Source organism: Notechis scutatus, chromosome 3 (genome assembly GCF_049901735.1).
Source record: "Notechis scutatus isolate UNSWTSFEM ecotype Mainland chromosome 3, rNotScu1.2, whole genome shotgun sequence".
Classification (NCBI taxonomy): domain Eukaryota; kingdom Metazoa; phylum Chordata; class Lepidosauria; order Squamata; family Elapidae; genus Notechis; species Notechis scutatus.
In genome coordinates this window covers 179,057,805-179,080,184 of record NC_142011.1, presented here as the reverse complement: position 1 = coordinate 179,080,184, position 22,380 = coordinate 179,057,805, and the positions used below count along the sequence as shown (strand labels likewise).

General features: G+C 37.1%; 1 protein-coding gene across 3 annotated transcripts in view; it reads left to right on the top strand.

The window, feature by feature from the left end:
• PAG1 (phosphoprotein membrane anchor with glycosphingolipid microdomains 1) overlaps nt 1-22,380 on the top strand; it is a 106,811-nt gene that overhangs the window by 48,266 nt on the left and 36,165 nt on the right. The window contains exon 1 of one of the 3 annotated variants that reach the window (XM_087961933.1): nt 5,196-5,404. The exons of the other annotated variants lie outside the window; for them this stretch is intronic. The gene's annotated coding sequence lies outside the window, so the exon portion shown is untranslated. Of the gene's footprint in view, nt 1-5,195; nt 5,405-22,380 lie in introns of those variants that run through there. 3 annotated transcript variants of the gene reach the window in all.

Genomic DNA, 22,380 nt, shown 5'->3' with positions numbered 1-22,380 from the left:
GGACTATCCCCTTTGCTAAACCGGGCATGGGCATGGCCAGCGCGTGATGCATCTGGCCCACAGGCCGCGAGTTTAACAGCCCTGCCTTAGATGAAATCTTCTATTTCAGACTTAATCCACAACTCAACATATTATATCATTCTCTATACTTCATAGTCTTAAATCTAGATAATGTCAATCTGCAACATTTATTCTTTCCACAGCATGACCAATGACAGTTTTTTTCATTATTATTACTATTATGGTAAAGACATTATTCATTATCTATGCTACTTTTAATCTAATAAGTGTCTGTGTTTGATTACCTCCTGTTTTATCTCTTCATTCGCCCAAGGAAGTCTTTATCTTGGCTGTTTATACTCAATACAGGTAATCCTCAACTTACAACAGTTCCTTTTGTGCCCATTCAAAGTTACAACAGCACTGAAAAAAGTGACTTATGGCCATTTTTCATGCTTATGACTGTTGCAGCATCCCCCTAGTCATATGATCAACATTCAGAGCACATTGATCTTAATGAGTCAAGTCCAAACAACAACTAGGATCAAAAAGAATTATCAGAGAAAGCAAAACAACAACAGAAACAAAGTTTTATTAAAGAAAGATTTGTTTTATACATGTCCTGCCAGATGGAAGTTTGGGTAAAAGCTGCCAGTCCTTCACTGGAAAGTTCTGCTGAAATTCTGCTGAACTTCTGCATTGGATATTGATCAACAATTCACATGTTACAATTAGAAATGTACTAAGTCATATTCATGTTATACTAAACTGAATGAAATTCTGCCCAAACCAGCAATTTATCACATTTATTTTCAATTGAAAGAAAGTGATAATTTTTCCTCCTGGAAATTGCTTTTCTTAATTTAAAGCTGGGCAAATAATTTTTAATCTATTTGTGAATGCCTTATTCCATGAGCTGGTTTTTATTTTTAAATCCTTGCTATCTAAACTAACCTTCTGAAATTCAAATGTAGTCTAATGTTAATGTTTCATTAATCAGCTCAAAAATAGGACAGTATGTCTCCAACTGGGATGTTCATTTCTTTCTTAGCCCATCATATCTTCATTAACAACCTTGTAATTCAAGTGTTCGTTCTTTTATAGCAAGTAAAAAAAAATCTTATGTGAAAATGATAAACTATTTCTAACTAAAAAGTGGTTTCTAAATGTTCAGTGCCCGACTGCTTTCAAAAGGAATTGTAGAGTTGGAAAATAATTTTACCATTGTAATGAAGCCACTGATGTCATCTCTACTGCTATTAAGGGTAGTAAATAGCATAAGGAACAGTAGAACAAACATTTTAAAAATGAGGAATATAATATTATTTAATTTAAAATGAAATAAGCTTTTGACACTTTCAAAACAGCAAGTGACCCTAAGGGACATAGACAGTTGTAGATTAAAGATGGAAGACTGTGAAGGGGGGCGAGGGGGAGAGATCTACCACTCTGTCGATCTTTTAACAGATTCATGATCCTCTTAACAGCTAAGTTCCTGCTCCCAATTTTACCTACATTTATTCTCATTTCTTTCCAGATGACAAAATGTCAGCACAAAAAAAAAAAAAAAAAGACAGAAGAACATGGCTATATAAATCAAACACATTTGGCTACTATATCTTTATCTTAGTAACAGTTTCATTGTAGATTGACCAATTGACTTTTTTGTATATGAACATAATTTCTGCTAGCCAAATTTAGCAAAATCCATACTTTTTCCACATAACTATGAGTAGACGTGCTTCAAAACCACTTTTTAAAAATAATTTCTCACCAAAATCATCGTGCATTTTAACATTATTGTATCTGAAGCTATAAAAGCAAATAAAAAAGAGCAACAAAGAACCCAAAAAAATTATGGCCTTGTATTGATATTCAGAATTTTAGGATTAAAATTTTAGGATTAATTTTAGGATTAGTTATCTGGTGATGTACAGAGCTTGGCATCTCCTTCTGGTAAATGAATACATTTCTAGTTCCATTAATATTTAATTTCAAAATTTTCCATTATACTGACATCTAGTGATTTGGCATGCTTCTTGACATTCTTTTTAATTGTATATGCCATGTCAGAAAAGCATTGTTATTACCATTCCCTTGTGTCCTAAAGTCTTAGAAAATTTATTTACCCTAGGAAATATTCTGCATAATTTAAATTATGTCCAGGGAGTTTTTATTATTTAGTCATGCCATCATTGTAAATGGATTGGCTTTTATATTTCTGACATCACATTCATTTAAATGTGATTCAAAGTCACTAACATAACAGAAGAAAGTACAAAAAGGAAAATACCCCCATGAAAAACCCTCCTAAGTGCTTAATCTATGAGTAGTGCCACTCTTTTTATATGTGACACAAACAGTACACTTGAAATGGCAAACTACACCAGTATTTCCTGTCTAATATTGAATACTTGTTGCCAGTCCACACAATTATTTCTAAAACCTATACATTTATTTTTATCGCCTTTATTTTAGTGTTCATTGCATAATCCAATGAATGGATTCAGAAAGTTCAAAAAGAATTAGCTCAAGCCTCAATGTAGATACTTTAAGATCCTTCTTACTCGATAAGTAATTGGTTTGGAAAAACTGGTTCCAATTCATGTGAGAAGAATCTCATTAGATTCAACAAAACTATTTCTTATTTCTCCCAGAAAATAGCAAGCAAGTGTTCCAAGACAACAATATGAGAGTATTGTAACTGAGTATGGAAAAAATTCTAGCAGAGCACAGGAACACTGTTGTGCTTTTTCCTCTTGGGTAATAAACACTAGAACATTTTAGGCAACAGAAGGGTTGTTGTTGTTTTTTAAAGTGAGGTGAGTTTGAAGTGATTTTCTCCCCACCCTGTCCCTAAAAGTGTATATTTTTCATCTCCATTGTTGTCACAACATAAAGGAATATTCTTGCTCTAATTGTGTTTGAATGGTTCAGCTCAATTGTATCAATTGTATATTTTCAGGATCCAACCTCAGTCAGTCACTAGTCCTCTGGTCCTGGTGACCGACCCAGATTGGATCCTGCAACATTATCCTAGGACACATATATTTGCCTTTATGTGTGCATATTTTCAGTAGATTAAATCCTAAACTTGTTTTATATAAATGGAAGGTACTCCCAACCATGGATATTTTTTGATTTGATGCAATATCAACTAGATGGAAGAAGGGAGAGTGGCTTTTTCAATTCTCTTCTTGAAGTCTTCTCCCACTGTTTTGGAAGGCCCATGAGCAGATTTTTATAACAGGTGAAGAGGAAAAGCAACATTTGTTGAAATTCTTCTTATGAGACAGGAGGATCTTCTGAACACATCTGTGTCTTGAATCCTCTGTTGAATTAGTTGATTTTTCCCTATTTTAAAGTCAGGTTCTTTTCATTTTTCACCAAAAAAAAATTTCCATAAATAATATGACAGAATATTGTATGCAATAGCTCCAGAATAAGTTATTAATTTATTCTGTGAGTTACATTTGGGTGGAAGATTTCTATATTACTTAAATATTATTCGATAGAAAATTAATGAACACACTAGCCTTGAGCAGTAAATGTTTTCCAAATATCTATAAGATGTATATGCTATTTCCTTTTACTAATCATTTGGGAGAACAAGTGCTATAATAAGCAGAAGTAAAACTAAGTTGTATCTTGGAAGAATTAGATATTCATTGTATGAATTCACTGCTCTTATAATCGTCATGGAGCTGGTATTTAAGAAATGTGTCAAATACAATCCCTGTATGGACCCTATTCATCAGAAGATTGTCTCAACTCCGTAGGGTTAGTTGTCTCAGATTTTTTGAAAGTTGTTATAAATAAATGCACATAAAAGTTGAAGACTGTTTCTTTGTTATTTATTACAAATGTAAATGTGTAATGTAAATCTACATCATTGGCTAAGGCAAAAACTTGAAATTTTTGATGAGTTCCTATGAGACTCCTCATTCCAGCCAAAGGGCCATTTGATCTAATGTTCTCTCTCCAGCAGTGACCTGTCAAATGCCCCAAGAAACACTTAAATAAAAGAAGATGGCAAACAGGCACTCTCTGTTTGTCTGCACATTTGGCAGCTCTAAATTAGCCTCAGGCAGGAGGAAAATGAAACAGAAGGCCCAGGAGTCATTAGATCCAACTGCTCTCAGACTAGGAATGTGAAAGAATTTCATTATATTCATATTTTGATCATTTGTCAACTTCATATAAATGTATAAATCAATCAAATATAAATTGAACTTAACCTGTATTTACCCCTCTCAGAATTTTGTAATGCAATCTTCCAGACAACAAAAAGTAAAAATAGGAAATTCAAACACAAATATATTGAATATGATCAATACTCTTATGTGAGATATGTATCTTCAAAATGCATATTACATCATACAGAAATTCTTAATAAAATGTACATAGTGGAAGAAACAAAAATAACAACAACATTGACTATATAACATATTTCAAGTACAGTTTTGTAGTTCAAACTAATAACCTCTTTTCAGTACTGTTTGGAGTCATACTTGAACAACTGTATTAAAACACAGATGTCAAAGGAATACTTTAACCTTTAATCATGTATTTTGAGCTGGGTCAATGTATGGAAGATGTTTATACAGTCTATTGCAGAAATGTTTACTGAAGAGAATTCTCATTGCTGCCATAGGACAAAGTAAATCTCCTGTCATTGCAAAGATTTATCTACTTTCTTAACTAAAATCTCACTTTAAACTCTTTGTTTTTTCATTTGAAATACAAACACTCTGTCTCCAAATCCATTTCAAAACAGAGAACAGCAGACAGATATATCCACATTCAGATGATTCCCATGGAATTTTATTTATGCCTGTCTTTTTGCACAAACTTTCTAGGCCTCATAATGGTTATTCCAGATGTTTTCTTTTTACATTCAGTCTCTTGGCATAAAAATATGAGGCTAGCAGATACTTTCCATCTGTACATCTGAAGTTGTGAGGGTTTTTTTTTAATGGTATCATCTTACTGCCCTTTTAGTAATAATTATTTCCTTTGAGGAAGGGGGAACATCATAGTACAGATATCCCTGATTTTTTCCCATCCATTCTCACCCTACTTAGATTGCTTTGAAAGGAGGAGGAGAAAGAAGTTAAGATCTGTACATGAGAGGAGTGTCCTTGTGATACTATTCATTCTCTGTTCTGACAGAGAAGGCATTGTCTGTTCAGTGTAATAGGCTTGGCAGCCAAATTAGGTCTGTGATCTGTGCTGTGCATGTAGACTCAGAAAGTATCAGAGCAGGCAAGAAACTGGCAATTCCAAGAATTGGATCACTAGAAAGGACTTTCTAACATATATATGTAAGAGAAGCAGAGTTGAGCGGGGCGCATTGCTTCTGCTTTGGAGTCTGTGCTACATGAAGAAGAGTTTTAGACTGAAGGTAATCCCTTTCTAAGTTTGCATGCTGCTTGCTTGAAGCCACCAAAACTTGAGCATTGTGAGACTAACTTGATTCTTTGGGATTCTGAGAATCGTTTATGATCAGAATGCATGCCTCTCCACTGTGCCCATGTTGACTGAATTAACATTTAAACGAGGAAAGTCTGCGAAAAAGAAAAGACTAACTAGTTCTAACAGATCTATAGCATTATCTATAGCATTATCCCAAATACCTTATGTTTATATGTAGGGGTTTTGAAGATTTTGTTAATTGAAATGCATTAATGTAGAACCAGTCCGCAGGATTACAGGCTTTGCACGGAGTTTCTGTCTTTTTTATGTCTTTTGTAATAGATGCTATACTGAATGGTGTATCAAAATATTATTTCTATATCATAAAATAAAACTGGGAGAAGAGAGAAGCATTATTCAGTATTAGGTTGTGCTGGTTAATGACAGCAGTAACGTAATTTTCTGAATATTAGAAAACAATATTTCTTAAGAAATTGACTACTAATACCAGTCCTTCAGAAACTTTTAAGTTTAGATTTGCTTTCCAGTTCTCTCACAAGTATTCTTTCCTTAAAATATTTAGTTAAAAAAAAACGTCCCAGTTTGAGAGCCTGCTTGTCTTTCAGCTATTTTTCATTGCAGCTGTGACCTACAATCATTAACTTATTATTAAGTAGAGAAATGCCTAATATTTGTGGGTCTGGGGGGTTGCATATTTGTTTACTTATCTAACTTTTGCAAATTTGGGGAGGAAATGTAAGTGGCCAGGAATCTGACTTCCACTACTTGAAAGGTGAGGAGGGACTAGAAAACTATCTGCATGGCATCCTGTTGAACACATTCATTCTGGAGAACCTTCACGTGCTGTTTGTGGATCTGCTAACAGTTCTGATCTCAAGGGGCTCAGAGTTTCTTTGGGTTTCTGTAATGTCTTAATCCACAGGGAACAACTGCTCTAAGGAGCAAAACACACTAGGTTATATGTGAGACACTGGAAACGTGCTGCTGCTTGACAACACCAGTCCTTGCCTGTCTCATTCGAAAGTGACCTGACCAGCTGTATTTAGCTGTCAAGATTAGGAAACCAATAATTACACTTTTAGCTAAAAGAAGGAATCATTTCCATTTCGTTACCAACTGCTTTGAGCTTACCATTTTTAACAGAAGACATTTAGGATCTCTTCCCTGTTATATTTTAAGGTGGGTTGTTAGATAAAGATTTATAAAAAACTTCATTTAATCAACTCTAATTGCTGGTAAGAAGAATCAATAAAGAATGTTCCATTTAGGATTTATGGTTGAAGGGGGGTGGGAGGAAGAAAAAGAATGAGAGTGAAAGAATAACCTTTCTTGGCACTGCTGGGCTGCTTTAATTGGCAGTGCAGGCTTCAATGTGATGGAAAGGAGCTTATGGGGGTTGTGGGGGGAGATAGTAAGAGCTTCTAAATACAGGAGTATGAAAGTGGGAAATTTCTAGTGTAGGTGTTTCCACTTAAGGAAAAAAAATAAGGACAGGGAAAAGTGACAGCAGGAAGGAACAAAGGAGATTTGGCCAGGTGGCAGGATTGGTTCATGGTTCAGAGACCTGCTTGCACAGATGTCCTCCTGTTGATTTATCAGGTTCCAGCAATCAGCAATGCAAATGGGGAAAAGGTTAAGAGGGAATCTTTGCACAGCCTTTGCAAAATCATGAATGTGGAAAACTGATGCTGAAAATACACTTAATACAAAATTTCCCTGGCTAGAGCGTTAGGAATAGCTAAAGTTTCCTACTAAGTCTGTAGGCAGTAGCAAATTCATTAATTAAATAATATGTGGAATGAGCCATAGTTAGATTTGCAGGTAGATGAAAATGAAACTACTTTGTACCACATCAGATTTCTTTGTTCATCAAAGCAAAAGTTGACTAGGTGTATGACTAGGGTAATCTATAATGCACTTTGCTTAGCGTATATATACACCATGATCTCTGTCATAGAATATACAGTATTCTAAACTATTTCCAAATCATTTTGGCAATACTAAAAGACTGAAGGAGTTTAACCTAAAGGATTTTTTTGCCCCTAGGTAACTAAATAGTTTTGTAATCTATGGACATAGATTATATTGTTGGATTGACTAGTGGTCATTTTATGACATTCTGACATAATGTTAAACCAGAATGTTTAACCACTGCTGGTGGAATAAATTATAAAATGGTTTGTTTCCCTCATTTTAACTAAATTGCCATCTGTCTTCACTGTATCAAAAGCTGAATGGGTAAAATAATTGGAAACAGTATGTGGATTAGTGCTTGAACTTCTGTTATGTGAAGTAATATCTGGAACAGAAGATTTGCTATCTTCTGCTCCAGATATTTCTTCACATAACAAATTTAAATGCTAAGTTTTCCTGCAAACTCAAGCACTGATAACAATCATTAAAACATATATATAAGGTAAGAAAAACACTTTTTCTGGAATTAGAAACATTTTTCAATGTTTTTTTCTTTGCCCTATGAAATTAGCCCATGAAGTGCTTTGGTCATAAAAAAATAGAAACCCATATGGGCCCATGTATCAAATAGAATACATATTGCTTCTAAGGTCTGTGTTTTGTCTAATCTTAATTTTGTGTTAAAGAAAGACTTGCTGTTTTCTATAAAAGAAAACCATCACTGACATTTAATCATTTTTTCTTTCATATGTTCTTAAGATAGGGAGAGAAGTAGTCAGAAGATCTATCTCTGTGTAAATTGAAAACATTTGGACACATGCCTCAGTTATGTCTTTCATGAATAGTTACAGGATAAATATATGATTTCCAGATTGCAAATCACTCCACTCTTTCTGCTTTTAACAACAGTCTTCCTGACCCTAAGAGACAACTTTTAATAATTGTTATTAAATTACATTATTTTCAGAGAACAGCTGCACATAAAGATTTAGTGTTAAAAATACTCATGTAAATTTCTGAAATGTCAGAGTAAATGTTCCAGAAATAGTCAAACTGTCTAATTAGTCATTCATATAGATTTACTTTTCTGATTATTAAAATACCCAGGCTGGAATTTAGCATGCAAACAAGACTAGAAAAGTTCATTGAAATTAATTTGCTCCCTCAGAGGCACGTGATATGGGCCAAAGGAACAATATATTTTATAAAGTTTATAACAGTTTGACTAAGAATGTCTCAAATATAGTATTATTTGATTAAAAAGTTTTAAAATGTAGTTTGGAAAAATCCATTTTTCCAACTAGTTCAGTGTTTGTGAAACTCAGCAACTTTAAGATATGTGGACTTATTCCCCAGAGAGGGCTCCACAGATTGTAAAGTTGCTGAGATTGGAAAACTCTGAGCTAGATGACAGCTTAGCTGATTTGAAAATGCAAAGTAAAGACAAAACTGGTTAGTAATGGAAGTTGACCAAGAAATTTCAACCCAGCCCAAGAAGCCCTTTCATAAGATTGCCAAGAAAATGCCATGTCTGTGAATTTTCTCTTTTATGCAAGAAATAGGAAGCTCCCATGCCCTTCTTGAGACTAATCATTGAGGAAGAAAGGTAATTTTTATGAGATCTTTTTTAAGCTTATGGATAAAATAAGGAAGATTAAAGCAGATATGGACAAAACACTATCAATTCATTTTCAGTTGCCATAGAATGTCAAGAATGTGTACCTGAATGGCAGAAAATGGAGAAAAATAGGTGCATTATGCTTTAAATGTGTTCTGTGTTAGATAACTCCCCCCAATGCTCCCAAAATGGAGACAGGTGAGAAAGTCCGGCACCAGCTCTTCAAGTGATGCCCTTATGCTTAAATTCTGTCTTCTTGGCTATGAAAAGATCCATGTAGCAAACTGGACCCCAGTCAAAAAGAAGCGATCCCTGGCTTAAAGGAAAGAGTTTGTTGGTCAGTCAAAGGCTAACACTACAGCTTCCCATTCACTAATTCTCCTTGGCAATGTCATCATTTCAAACACCATTTGCATTTAAGCAGCAAATGTGTTGGATTCAGTGTTGGGTTCAGAATCTATGTTTCCCAGAAGAAAGTACCCTTTCAAGTTCATAGAAGGCTTCTGATCCAGCACAGCCTTCTGATGTTGAATAGAGAAGTATTTTTAATCACCAGCAGTTCTACTGCAAAACATTCTAGAGCAGAATCCAGAGGAGGAAGGAGGATGGGCAAACATTTGCCTTCAGCAGGAATAGCTCTACTCAATATCTCTTCACTCTGGTGGAGCTGAAATAGTTAGTCCAAGAGACTTTCTGTGAAATCTTTGCCATGATAACAGGTAGAGGTAACTTGAACTTCTCTTTGAAATAACCAGGTTTTTTTTCTTCTTCACTGTGCCTGTTCACTGACTCTAACGTTATTTTAAGTTAGGAAGAATAGGAGGTTATTCATCTCAAGCCTTTTTCCCCCAGTGTATGCATTGCTTCCTCACTGAAGCTGCATAACAACTCTGTATAAGGTAAGCAAGCATTTTGTGTTATTCAGTTCAGTCAAAGGGGTTCAAAACCGCTGCCGTGCTTCCCAATTTAGCACTGGGTTTTGCCTTCTATCTTGTCAAAGCTCTTGCCTTTGCCCAGGAATGTTTGAATGCTGGGTCATCTCAGGGAGGGGCTGCTGGGGCTTCACAGGGGTTTAGGAGATCCTCTAGTTAAGATTCTGCACAGTTCAGAGAACCCCCAAATCCCAGTCCTGGCTGGCCCCGTCCACCCAGCCCCGTCCCACCCAGGAGTCCCCACACGGCCTGTTTTGGATGCAGGTGAGTGCAAGGCACGTGCAGAGGCTTGGAGAGGGTGAAAAACGGGCCTCCCAGAAGTTCAGGAAGGGCGGAAATGGGCCCATTTCCAGCTTCCAGAGAGCCCCTGAAGCCCAGGGAGGCCATTTTCATCCTCCTGGAGCCTCAAGGAAAGCCTCCAGAGCTCAGGGAGGGCAAAAATGCCCCCCCCCCCGCACCGTGGTGCAGGAGGCTGACTAGGCCACGCCCACCATGGCTATGCCCACCCAGCAACTGGGCAGAGAACCCGTTGCTAAAAATTTTGAAGCCCACCCCTGGGTCATCTATATCAATAATAGTCACCTATGCCATTCCAGTGGTTATCTATATACAGTATAGCCAAAACAGTAGCTTCCATACACAGTTTCTTGCAGATCCTGTTTATAACTAAGTGATGAATTCTAATGGAAAAGTCATTTCCTTTGGATTCACTGAACTGTGAAGCCAATAACACTGCAGAATGCTCAAGTAGTTAGGGTCAAATTAAACACTGTGCATTTACACATGTATTTGTCTATTTTGTAATTATCTACATGTTTTTTAAAAATATTTTTCATTAAATTGAATAAGAATGGGTTGAGAAAAACACTGAAGTTTTCTGTTGAACATTACATATAACAGAATTCCATAAACCTGTAACCTGCCTCTCATAAAAAAATAGATGACAGGAGAAAAATCTCATATGTCTCTATAATCATATTTTTAGAAAATCATATAATTTAAAAGTTGAAGTATTTTTCCTTTCAGACAAATGCAGTGCTTTAAAAGCCGATATTACATTTGGTAATATCACAAGATAAAAATGCTTTGGTTTTATTTAGTGCTGGGGAAAAGTGCTACTCCAGGTGTGTGCAATACCATCTCTTGACACTTCAGAATCACATAGCATCTCCATATAGTCCTTAACATCAAAAACCACCAACTGCAGGATCTGTTAATCGCCCAAAGAAAAGCAGACAGCTCCTCAAAAGCGGTAGAATAAATCACAACCTCAAATCTGTCAACATTGGGGGGCAAATTTGAAGGCTGTGGTATGTTGCTGAGACAACATTTTTTCATAAATCAGTTTCTTTTCCATTGATCTGTCCAAGGTGCTGAAGGTCCCTATTGTCTTGTGCCCTGCACCACCATGGCATTGCATGACTCCACAATCAGACCAATTCTGTGCAATATACTTGCTTTTAAGTATCAGGTCACTTTCCAATTTTCTTTTATATTATGAAAGCTTTACCTGACCTTTTACATAGCAAACGGAAAAAGTATTAATACAATTTCAATGAAAATATTTATTTATTTATTTATTTATTTATTTATTTATTTATTTATTTATTTATTTATTTAAAAGGCTTATATAGCTGACCATGTTGTAGACATGATTCTAGGTGGCCCACAGCAATAATAAACCAAAGAAATTAAAACCGCATAATACTTGAATCTCTATTCCATCAAGCCACACATTCCTTGGGCTCCAAATTCTCCTTATCTCAATACCTGGGGGGGAAAGCCAGCCCTTTATCAATTATGGAAGGCTAAAAGGGTGGGAACCTGGCAGATCCTGGGGGAAGAGTACACTCCAAAGCAATTTTGCCATAATAATAAGAGTGTAGATGTAGCCTTTGGTTGTAAATGGCTATCTTCCATTACACTTTTGTCTACATAAATATGTGACCAAGCATACATTACTATTTCTTACTAGCCCCTGGTTCTAGACCTGGGAGAAAATTTGTGCAATAAAATTACTTTAAAAAGTTTAAAATTTTTAAAAGTGAAGTAGATTGATGAGTGGATGGATAGATACGATAGATAGATAGATAGATAGATAGATAGATAGATAGATAGATAGATAGATAGATAGATAGATAGATAGATAGATAGATAGATAGATAGATAGATAGATAGATGATAGGCAGGCACAATCATGCATATATACTCTTCCAAATTAATTTATGGTAGTTGCTGTCCAGAAAGCTTATGGTCTTCCATAATCTCTGAGATTTAGATCTGTATTGGAGATATGAGTGTAAGACACAAGAAGATGAATGAAAATATTTACAAGACCTAGTACGTCATAAAAAGATACAAGAAAGCAGGAAATGTGGAGGAGGGGAAAGCAGCAGCAAAATAATGACAAACAGATGTGAAGCCATTCCTTATAATGTTATATAGCATATGGCACATTACAAGCTCATTTGTAGTAAGACCTTCATATTTTTTGGATACACTAAAGTCAAGAAATAGAAAAGGTGCTGGTATTTTAAATCATACATATCATTAAAGTCACAAATTGAAAATCTAAACTTTAGAACCATGAACCAGTTTATTAGTGATTACAAAAGAAATGTAGGTACAGTTTCTGTTTACTTCTAGATATTACATTTTCCACTAATGATATTTTATATGGGACTTTTACTGTCTACTTGAACTTTGGCAAAAAAAATTACTAGAGGAATTAATTATTTAGTAGTACTAATTATGTATTTTTCATTTGTTTGCATTAGGAATGCTATTAGGTGCTTGATTTTATTTAATAATCTTATGAAGGATAGTACTTTAAGGTGAGGGGTTTATTATGAAACACCTCTGCTTAATTCATGCTTTTTACTGAGCAACAAAAATGTCACAAATTTCCTTTTTGTAATCATCTATTTTTTTCATTGCTGTTTTGTCTTTTTTTCCCCTATATTTTTCCTGCACTTAAGAATAAACCTGATTAAACAGAAAAAAGACAAAAGAACTGTTGTGAAAGCTAGGGCTGCACAAACTGCTTCACAGAGATAGTTGGGAAGGCATTCAATCTCTTTGTTTATCATTACTGTAATGATATTTTTTTTTCTTGGGTGCTGTTTCTTGTGGTCTCCACATGGATGTGCATGCAGAGCTATTTCACTGCAAAGGATATATCCAGCCTTAATGAAAATTAATAGTTAAATGTCTCCATAACAGCACATTTTTTTCTGTCTCATTTCTGTGTATTCTTTTAGAAGACAATGTTAAATATCATAATACTTTTTTCAGACTAGATTACTATGATAAGGTATCCATATTGGCCATATGATTAATCTAGAACTGTAATCTAAGAGAAATCTCACCACCGGGGCAAATGTTTCTTCTATAGTTGGAGCTCCAGAGAAACCCACAGGAAAACAAATTAAAAGTTCAGAAAAGAACTAGTACCAGTGGTGGGATTCAGCCAGTTTGCACCAGTTTGGGCAAACCATTAACTAACTTTCTGAGCAGTTCAGTGGACCGGCTGTTGGAAGAAGCAGCCTTTTGTTTTTTCCACCTTACAGAGTTAATCCTGTCAGGAAAACAAGGAGAGATTCTGGTGTGCCTATGTGTGTTGTTTCTAGCCTAATCCTTATCTTCATTGCCCTGCTTAAGTGTTTTCAGAAACAGCCTCTGGGTTAAACCTTGTTTCATTGTAACAGCTAATGGTTCTTGGCAGTACACCCAGACTTAATGTAGCCTGAGCTGCTTCTCTGGAGTTTTTTTCTTTTCTTTCCTGGTACTTTATTAGAGGCTTGACTTTCATAAAGGGAAAGCTTATTTTAAGCTTTTCACACTGCTTTGCTGGTTCCTGCCACTGTCCTTTTGGGGTGTATTTCCAAGAGGCAGGATGCAAGCTTGGCACTGATTTTTTTTACTGCCTTTCTGGGGGCATGTGATTGTTCCTTAAACCTGGATGATTCCTTAGGATATCTTGTGAGGTGAGTGAGACCAGCTGGTATCTTTAAATGGTGCAAATGGATCTAAGGATTACTTCTCCTGAGTGGAAAATGGTGCTTTGTCAGTTCACTGAGCATAGGAGTCTCTTGTCTATGGGGATTCTTCAGTCACCAGGTCATGGTTGTCCCAAAGGTGCTTTTTTTCAAGAGGCAACTGGACTTCCTTGGTTTCCAGAAAGTCCAGTTGCCTCTTGAAAAAGCACTTTTGGGACAGGAGTCTCTTGCATTGCTTTGGAGTTGCCAAGGTTTGCTCAGTGATAGTAAGATTTAAAAAAATAGGAGGTAGGGATGTGGATCCTCCCTCCAATTCATTTTAGTTTTCTCTCATTATAATAACACTTATTAACATGGCAACAGGCTTGAAGTTTATTTAGATATCTGTGGCATGTACTAATTTTACTGTGATCCTGACAAGCTTGGGAGGGCAGAGACTTGAACCTGGGACCCCTATATACTTAATTAATTTGTCTCTTTATCTCTGCATTTTGTGGCCCAAGTGCGCCCACCCACTTTCTGGAGAGTTTAAATGAACACCCTGCTAAAGGGTTTCACTTTATGAGCAAGAGTTGGCTGTTGATAGTTATTGTTGCATTTTAATTATTTTAATTCCTCAAGGTGCCCTGTCTCATTTGTAACTGGGTTGCAGTTATTGCTGATGAAAAGGAAGGTATTCAGACAGAATGGTTTAGGTTTCCATGATGGCTGTGACTGTCATTGATCTTCAGTGTGTATTCCCCCATTTCTAATCTAATGATTGGTATTTAGGGCAGCTTTTTGCAAGAAAAGAAGCTTTTAGTATTTTTGTACAGGTTATCCTTGACTTACAACAGTTCATTTAGTGATTATTCAAAATTACAATAGCACTGAAAAAAGTGAATTATGACTGTTTTTCACACTTACGACTGTTGCAGCATCCCCACGGTCATGAGAGGCCGGGCAAGGTGAAGCAACCCTCGATGTGAATGATGTTGACTTGGCCACACCCACTGAGGCACATGACCATCCAGCCACGCCTACCCAGCCAGTCATTAGGGCACAGAAATGGTTGTTAAATTATTTCAATACCACCACTGGATAGTACGTTTCACATAGTGTTAAAGAGCCTTCTCTTGCCATATCTTCTGCATCCCCCTCCCTGTCCACCATCCATCCTCTGTCTTTCTGCTTAGGTGTTTATTGGAGATTAAATTTGCCATTGAGATTGCTGACCTCTGGTACTTTCCTATTGTATCCCCTGTTAGGACATGACCTTCGGTGGGTTTTATCCAGGGGTGGGATTCTACCGGTTCTGTCCTGTTCTATAGAACCCCTTGTTAACTTTCTAAGCAGTTTGAAGAACTGGTAGTTAGAAGCAATCTCCTTTTGTTTTTTTCCCACCCTTATTACATTCTTGCCAAAACGCCTAGACTTCCTGTCTCCGAAGCCTCTGAGGCTTTCTTAAAGGGGAAGGGATGTTTTAAGATTTTTACACTGCTGTTGGGATGAAATACTTTCCTGGACAATCAGCACTTTGAAGAAATAATTGAATAATGAAGCAAAGCTTTTAGTGACAGGGAACCAAGATGAGTGACATTCAGCAAGGCTTCTTGGCTAGCTAGAAAGATTGACATTCAAACGTGAGTTTACATACCCTTTCTGAGTTTTGGTCTAAAACTGATTTTTGGTGAAGGTTAATTCTGTGCTTGGTGACATTTAATCCTGTGTTTATTGATGGGATAATTTTCCCTATTCAGCTTCAACAAGCAACAGCTACTGATGTGATTTAATTATTTGTATTGTGTTTGAATTTTTTCCTGCCTCATGGTTTCTTTTTCTATCTGGGGAGGGGGTCTTCCTCACTGCTTTAGTACTATCTGGCACTGTCCTTTTGGGGTATACTTCCAAGAGGCAGGATGCAAGCTTGGCACTGATTTTTTTTACTGCCTTTCTGGGGGGCATGTGACCTTTCCTTAAATCTGGATGATTTCCTTAGGATATCTTGTGAGGTGAGTGAGACCAGCTGGTATCTCTAAGTGGTGCAAATGGATCTAAGGATTGCTTTTCCTGGGTGTGCTTTTTCTTCTTCTTCTTCTTCTTCTTCTTCTTCTTCTTTTCTTCAGCGTTTGTCTCGCGCTCTGGCGAGGTCCGCTAATGTCCTTGAGTACTGCTTCCACGCCTCTCTGTCTGCCACGTATGTCGGGTCTGCCTTCGCGATCTCTAGATCGGCCTTGATCGTGTCCATCCAGCGTTGCTTAGGTCTACCACGCGGTCTCGCTCCTCCGACAATCACCTTCATCGCAGATTTGATGATGGATTCTTCCTTGGCGCGACTCACATGGCCGAACCATCGTAGCCGGGACTGCCTCATGACCGTGGGGATGGGCACGACGTTGAACCGTCTGCGCACTTCTTCATTCCTGACGCGATCGAGTAGGGTGAGGCCTACCGACCATCGGAGCATTCGCATCTCCATTGTCTGGAGTCTGCTTTCGACTTCTTTGGTCGTCGGCCAGCACTCTGCGCCGTATATGGCCACGGGCGCACCACAGAGTTATAGATTTTCGCCTTCAGGCGCATCGGCATCTTCTTGTCACAGAGGACGCCCGTGACGGACTTCCATTTGCCCCACGCTGCGTTGATCCTGGCTGCCACCTCAGTTTGTAGTAGGCCTTCTTCCCCAAGAGTAGTTCCCAGGTACTTGAAGGTGGAGGCGCGCGGTAGCTCCTGCCCGTTCACGTGGATGGAGCCTGTCGTTTCGTTGTCAGTGGTCAGGTATTCGGACTTCTTTAGGTTCAACCGAGCCCGAACTGCTCGAGGCGGTCGTGCCACTGTTGGACTAGGTGCTCGAGTTCAGCCTTGCGCAGGTTGGCCAGGAACACATCATCGGCGTAGAGCAGCGTCCATGGGGCGGGCGTGTGCAGGTCGTGTGTAATTGTGTCCATCACCTGGGTGTGCTTTTTCTGGAGAGCTTAAATGACCTCTCCGCTAAAGGGTTTCACTTTATGAGCAAGAGATGGCTGCTTGATAGTTATCACTGCATTTTAACTATTTTCATTCCTCAAGGTGCTCTGGCACTCTGCCTGATTTGTAACTCTGGCTTGCAAGTATTTTTAATCTAATGATTGGTATTTAGGGCAGCTTTTTGCAAGCAAAGAAGCTTTTAGTATTTTTGTTCAGGTAATCCTTGACTTACAACAGTTCATTTAGTGACCATTCAAAGTTACAGTGGCACTGAAAAAAGTGACTTATGACCATTTTTCACACTTATGACCATTGCAGCATCCCCACTGTCATGAGAGGCCAGGCGAGGAGAAGCGCCCCTTGACATGAGTGATGTCGAGTTGGCCACACCCACCCAGTCACATGACCACCAAGCCACACCTACCAACTAAGCCACACCCACTGTTAGGGATATACACCCTAGCAGAACGTGCAACGGTAGTCAGGCAGGCAGGCAGATATGTGAGATAAACGTTGTTGTAGCTTACACTCAGTAAAACAGATACACAGTGCTAGTTAAATAGTTTATTCCAGTAAGATTGTTAGCATAGTCAAACAGTCCATATATCATACACTTAGTTCAGTCCGTCCAGGGATTAATCAGTTGCAAAGTCCAGTGTCGAAAAAGAGGTCAGTAAACTTACAAATAATCAGTCCAGTAATATCTCTTTTTGCAGTAGAGATATGAAGAAAATCAAACCTCTTTTCTTCGTTCAGCAATAGCAGGGAAAACACGCAGTTATCACCATCAATCCATCATTGTCAGCAATCCAGTAAAAGCCAGCAAACAGTGAGCTCTCTTGCTCCCTCTTATGGTGATTTTACAACCACACCCAAAATACATGTTTTGCATTTAAAGTGACACACACAATCATAGTCTATATATATTATTTTACCCAAACTAAGTTAGGTAACCATATTATCCCTAACACCCACAAAATCAGTTGTTTAAAAAACTGAATCCCATCCCTGGTGTTATCTCTTTATCCATATTGGGTGGGCAATATGATACTCAAACTCCAAGTCATTAAGGGTTCAGTACGTAATAAACAGCACCTTGAAATGTACTTTGAAACAAACTGGTAACTAGGTCAGATCCCACAACAAAGATGTTATATGGCACTGCCATGATTGTCCAATAAGTACATGGGTATCTGCTTTTAGGACAGCTACAGTAGTCTTCAAGGATATCCCAATATTGTACAAATTGCATGTTCCCAGTTCAATTAGACAAATGAAAGAAGGACCATCTTCAGCATGTCCTGTTCTAGATAACACCATAACCGAACCTAGGGAAGACTCTCCTGACCTATTCTTCCAACAGAAGTAGTATAAGCATGTAGATCCTAAAGAAGTTCAGGCCCATCAGCAAAAGAAAAGGATCATCCTGGGAAATAAAATACCCGAAGAAGTAAAAATTTAACCTTCCTTGTGAAATGATCTTTACAGTTTAGAATCCATGTAGTTATCTTATAACAGAAGGCTTCAAATATTTGTTTGTTTGTTTGTGTGTATATCCTGCATTTATTTATTTTTTAAATAACTCAAGACAGCAATCATATCTTCCTTCCTCCTGTTGTGCTCACAACAACAGATATAACAGAGTTGGAGGGAACCTTGGACATCTTCCAGTCCAACACCTTGCTCAAGCAAGAGATCCTATACTATTTCACATAAATGATTGTTCAGTCTCGTCTTAAAAACATCCAGTAATGGAGCATCCACAATTTCTGAAGACAAGCCATTGCACTGATTAATTGTACTATCAGAAAATTTCTTCTTAGTTCTAGGCTGGTTCTCTTCTGGAGTAGTTTCCATTCATTGCTGCTTGTCCTGCTTTCAGGTGCTTTGAAGAATAGGGTTATCCCCTCTTTGTGGCAGCCCCTTAGATATTGGAAAACTATTATCATGTCATCTCTAGTCTTTATTTTTTATTAAACTTGATATACTCAATTCCTGGAACCATTCTTCATATGTTTTAACTTCCAGCTCCCTAACCATCTTTGTTGCTCTTCTCTGCATTCTTTCTAGAGTCTTAAGATCTTTTTTTATATTGTGGCAACCAAAACTGGATGCAATATTCCAAGAGTGGACTTACCAAGGTTTTATTATAAAATGGTACTAACACTTTATGTGATCTTGATTTTGTCCCTCTGTTAATGCAGCCTACGACTTTGGTTGGTTGGTTTTTTGTTTTTTGTTTGGCAGCTGCAGCACACTACTAGCTCATACTTAAGTGATTGTCCACTAGGTCTCCAAGATCTCTCTCAGTTACTATTCTTGAGCCAGGTACCATTTACTCCATACTTGTGCATTTGTTTTTCTTGCCTAAATGTAGAATCTTACTTTTTTCACCATTGATTTTCATTTTATTAGATACGGCCCAGTGTTGAACACTGTTGAGATCCTTCTGTATCTTAAACCTATCTTCTGGAGTGTGTCATCCCTGAAGTCAAAGAGACATAACATAGGCTGGATTTGCAGATGTTTCCTGGGTGTCAGAAGATGATTTCATTCTGGAAAAGCTATAGAAGTATTTTTCTTAGGTTACAGATGTTTGTAAAAGGAATTATCAGAATGTATATCCCTTGTTGCACAATTTTCTAAACTGCAATGTTCAAAAATGCCATCAGACTAAGATGGACTATGAAGGAACATGACGCAGTGTAAAAGAGTAAATAGCACAGAAAACAACACATTTTACAAAGGAAGCAGCTTCTCTTGGTGCAGTTTGATAAAAACGGACTTTCATATGCTTACCTACTAAGGATAAAATGATATCCCAGTAACAGAAATGATTATGTAATTTCTGTGTGATGCTCACAGAACAAGCTGTTTTAAGAAAGAGCTTATCTTTCAAAATTTGTCTTCCTAAAATGACTTATGTGGCATAGACCACTTCATTTTAATTCTGGAATTGAAAGTGGTAATTCTCCCCTAGAATTATCATATCTGGCTGTTTTTAATCATCAGTTCTATGCATGTGTAGTCACAGTGGGTAAATTTGCAAGCAAAGCAGGACACACAGGCTCTGAGATCCGGTCTGCTTGTTCAGCAGATGGTTGACATAATATCTTGCAGTATAGACCTGCTGAGTCCTAAAGGCAAATGTGCCATAAGTAACCTTGCCATAAGCCAGTTAATGCAAAGGCAATTTTCTGTATTGAGCTTTGAAAAGCTCCTCACTTGTCTGCTGTCTGTGTACAGAGGCTGCCTGGCAGATTGTTTGCTTTAATCATACACTTTTTCTTGAAAGTGTTTTAACAGACTGAACATGTGTGAACTTTCAGCCTTTTATCATAAAACAGAACAACACATTATGCCATCAATTACAACCAGTGAGTAGTGCTGTGTATCTTCAAAAGACATTTCACATTACTGGGCTGTTTTACAAATCTACTATTACCACATTTGCAACCCAAGATTACAAAGAAATTGGATGTGCTATATGGCTTTCCATGTAATACTGCAGGAAATAGGAAGCTAATCACTTAGACGAGGCAGATAGGAGTCAAGGAAAATCGAAATTTCATTTGAAAAGAGACAGTGCTTTTGCTTCACTTCAGAGCCGTCCAAGCCTCTTATGTTTGCAATACGGATAAGCTGAATTTTTCCTAAGCTGCATCTCACAGCTTTGTGTATGTGGATGAGCGAGAATTTTTCATTGACAGCAGTGGACCAGAAATGTGAAACCAGAAATGGGGTAAAAAGAAAAAGAGGTGTGTAATGGTCCCAAGAGGCTTAAGAATATAGGAAAACTAGTAGTATCCAAAAAAAAAAAGAAAAGAAAAAGGCCAGAATGTTTATAACCTGATATGCCCAATTTGCTCTCTAGGCGATAGCCCTTGGCTGATCTTGAAAAACAATCATAGAAAGATTTAATTGGTTACTGCTTGAGTGGAAAACCAGCAGAAAAGGTTATAGCTAGATAGAGAAAGCATAAGCTGGAATAAGATAATGACTAACAACTTCAGAGTCGCTAATTTCTAAAACTCCAGCTTTGATGACTCTCGGTTTTTCACCATGACTAATATCAGTATTAAGATAATATATTCATATACCCAGTACCTAGAAAATCTCAAATATTTCAAGAATAGTTATATAAAGGTAATACTGAAGACACTGCTGTTCTTTCCCTTTGCTACAGCTTTGATGTCTCATCCTGTGTAGCAGGTTGAGTTCAAATAATAAATTTCAGAGTCAGATTATTCTTCAGCCCTAAAACTTGATGAGCATTTATAGATCAATGTTTCTCACAAACCACTGTACAAGCTTCTTAAAGGAAACACAAGGTCCTTAAAGGAAAGTTGAAAGTAAAATGTGATATATGAAATTTAGAACTTAGTCCACAGTGGATTGCCAAATCTAAAAGGATTACAAGAGGCAAATCAGGCAACTGTGAGTTCTAATCTCTGCTTTAGGCATGAAAACTGGCTGAGTGACTTTGGGCCAGTTACTCTCTCTCAGACCAAGCCATTTCATAGAGTTGTGGGGAAAATAAGAGGAGGAAGGAGTATTTGGTGTGTTTGCCACCTTGAGTGATTTATAAACAATAATAACGACAGAATAAAATCAAATAAATAAATAAATGAAATATTTTATCCAATCAATCACTCGTTCAGCTATCGTTCAGACTTATAGCTGAATGGAATATTAAGCTCAGTTCGATCTAAGATTCCTCTTTTATTCAGGGAATGGTGGTAGGAGGTATTGCTGCAAGAGTGCATGTATACTTATGAACTTTCCCTTTGGGATCATCAAAATTGCAAAATTGATTGACATATAAAACTATCTGAAAACTCTATATCTCTCTCCCTTCTCTTACCCAATTAAATGTGCAAAGACTGATGTTCATTAGTTATGGAGATTTTTAAGACTGTATAAACAGCAGATAATTAGATTTGATAATCATATTTGCTCTGTGGTATTTAAGGAAGAAATTCCACTGCTTGCAAATTGTTCTCTCAGGTTTATAATCTTATGTTTTCCTTTTGCAAAAAGAAGGCAGCCAAGTATCACAGCACGGGAGAGTTGAAATCGTTGGATACAGATTTCTTTCTATGTCATTTGATCTGAAAATATGAAGGATAATTAATATTTTAGAAAAGCAGTGTTGAGTGGATTGTTTCATGTATAGCAATAAAACTGGAATCCTAAAGATACTTCAATTAAGTACTTTATGTGAAATGTATTTAATTTCAGATATCAATGATCAAATGCACTCTCTTCTTGTCTGCATGTGAAGTGATTATTTGACTATTGGTTATTTTTAAATGTATCATTCTGTAAGTACATAGTTCTCAAAACTTTGCAGAGTTCTTTAAACCATGCCATTTATTTCCAACAAAGAGATTGTTGAAGATTAATAAAAAAGTTATGTAGGCTTGTTTAATTTGCTTCCTACTTCACGTGAAATTAATAGGAGCATGTTTTACAAAATTTAAGAAAATTAGAGAGTTGGGGAAGCTTCAGAGATATGTACATACCTGCATCCCTT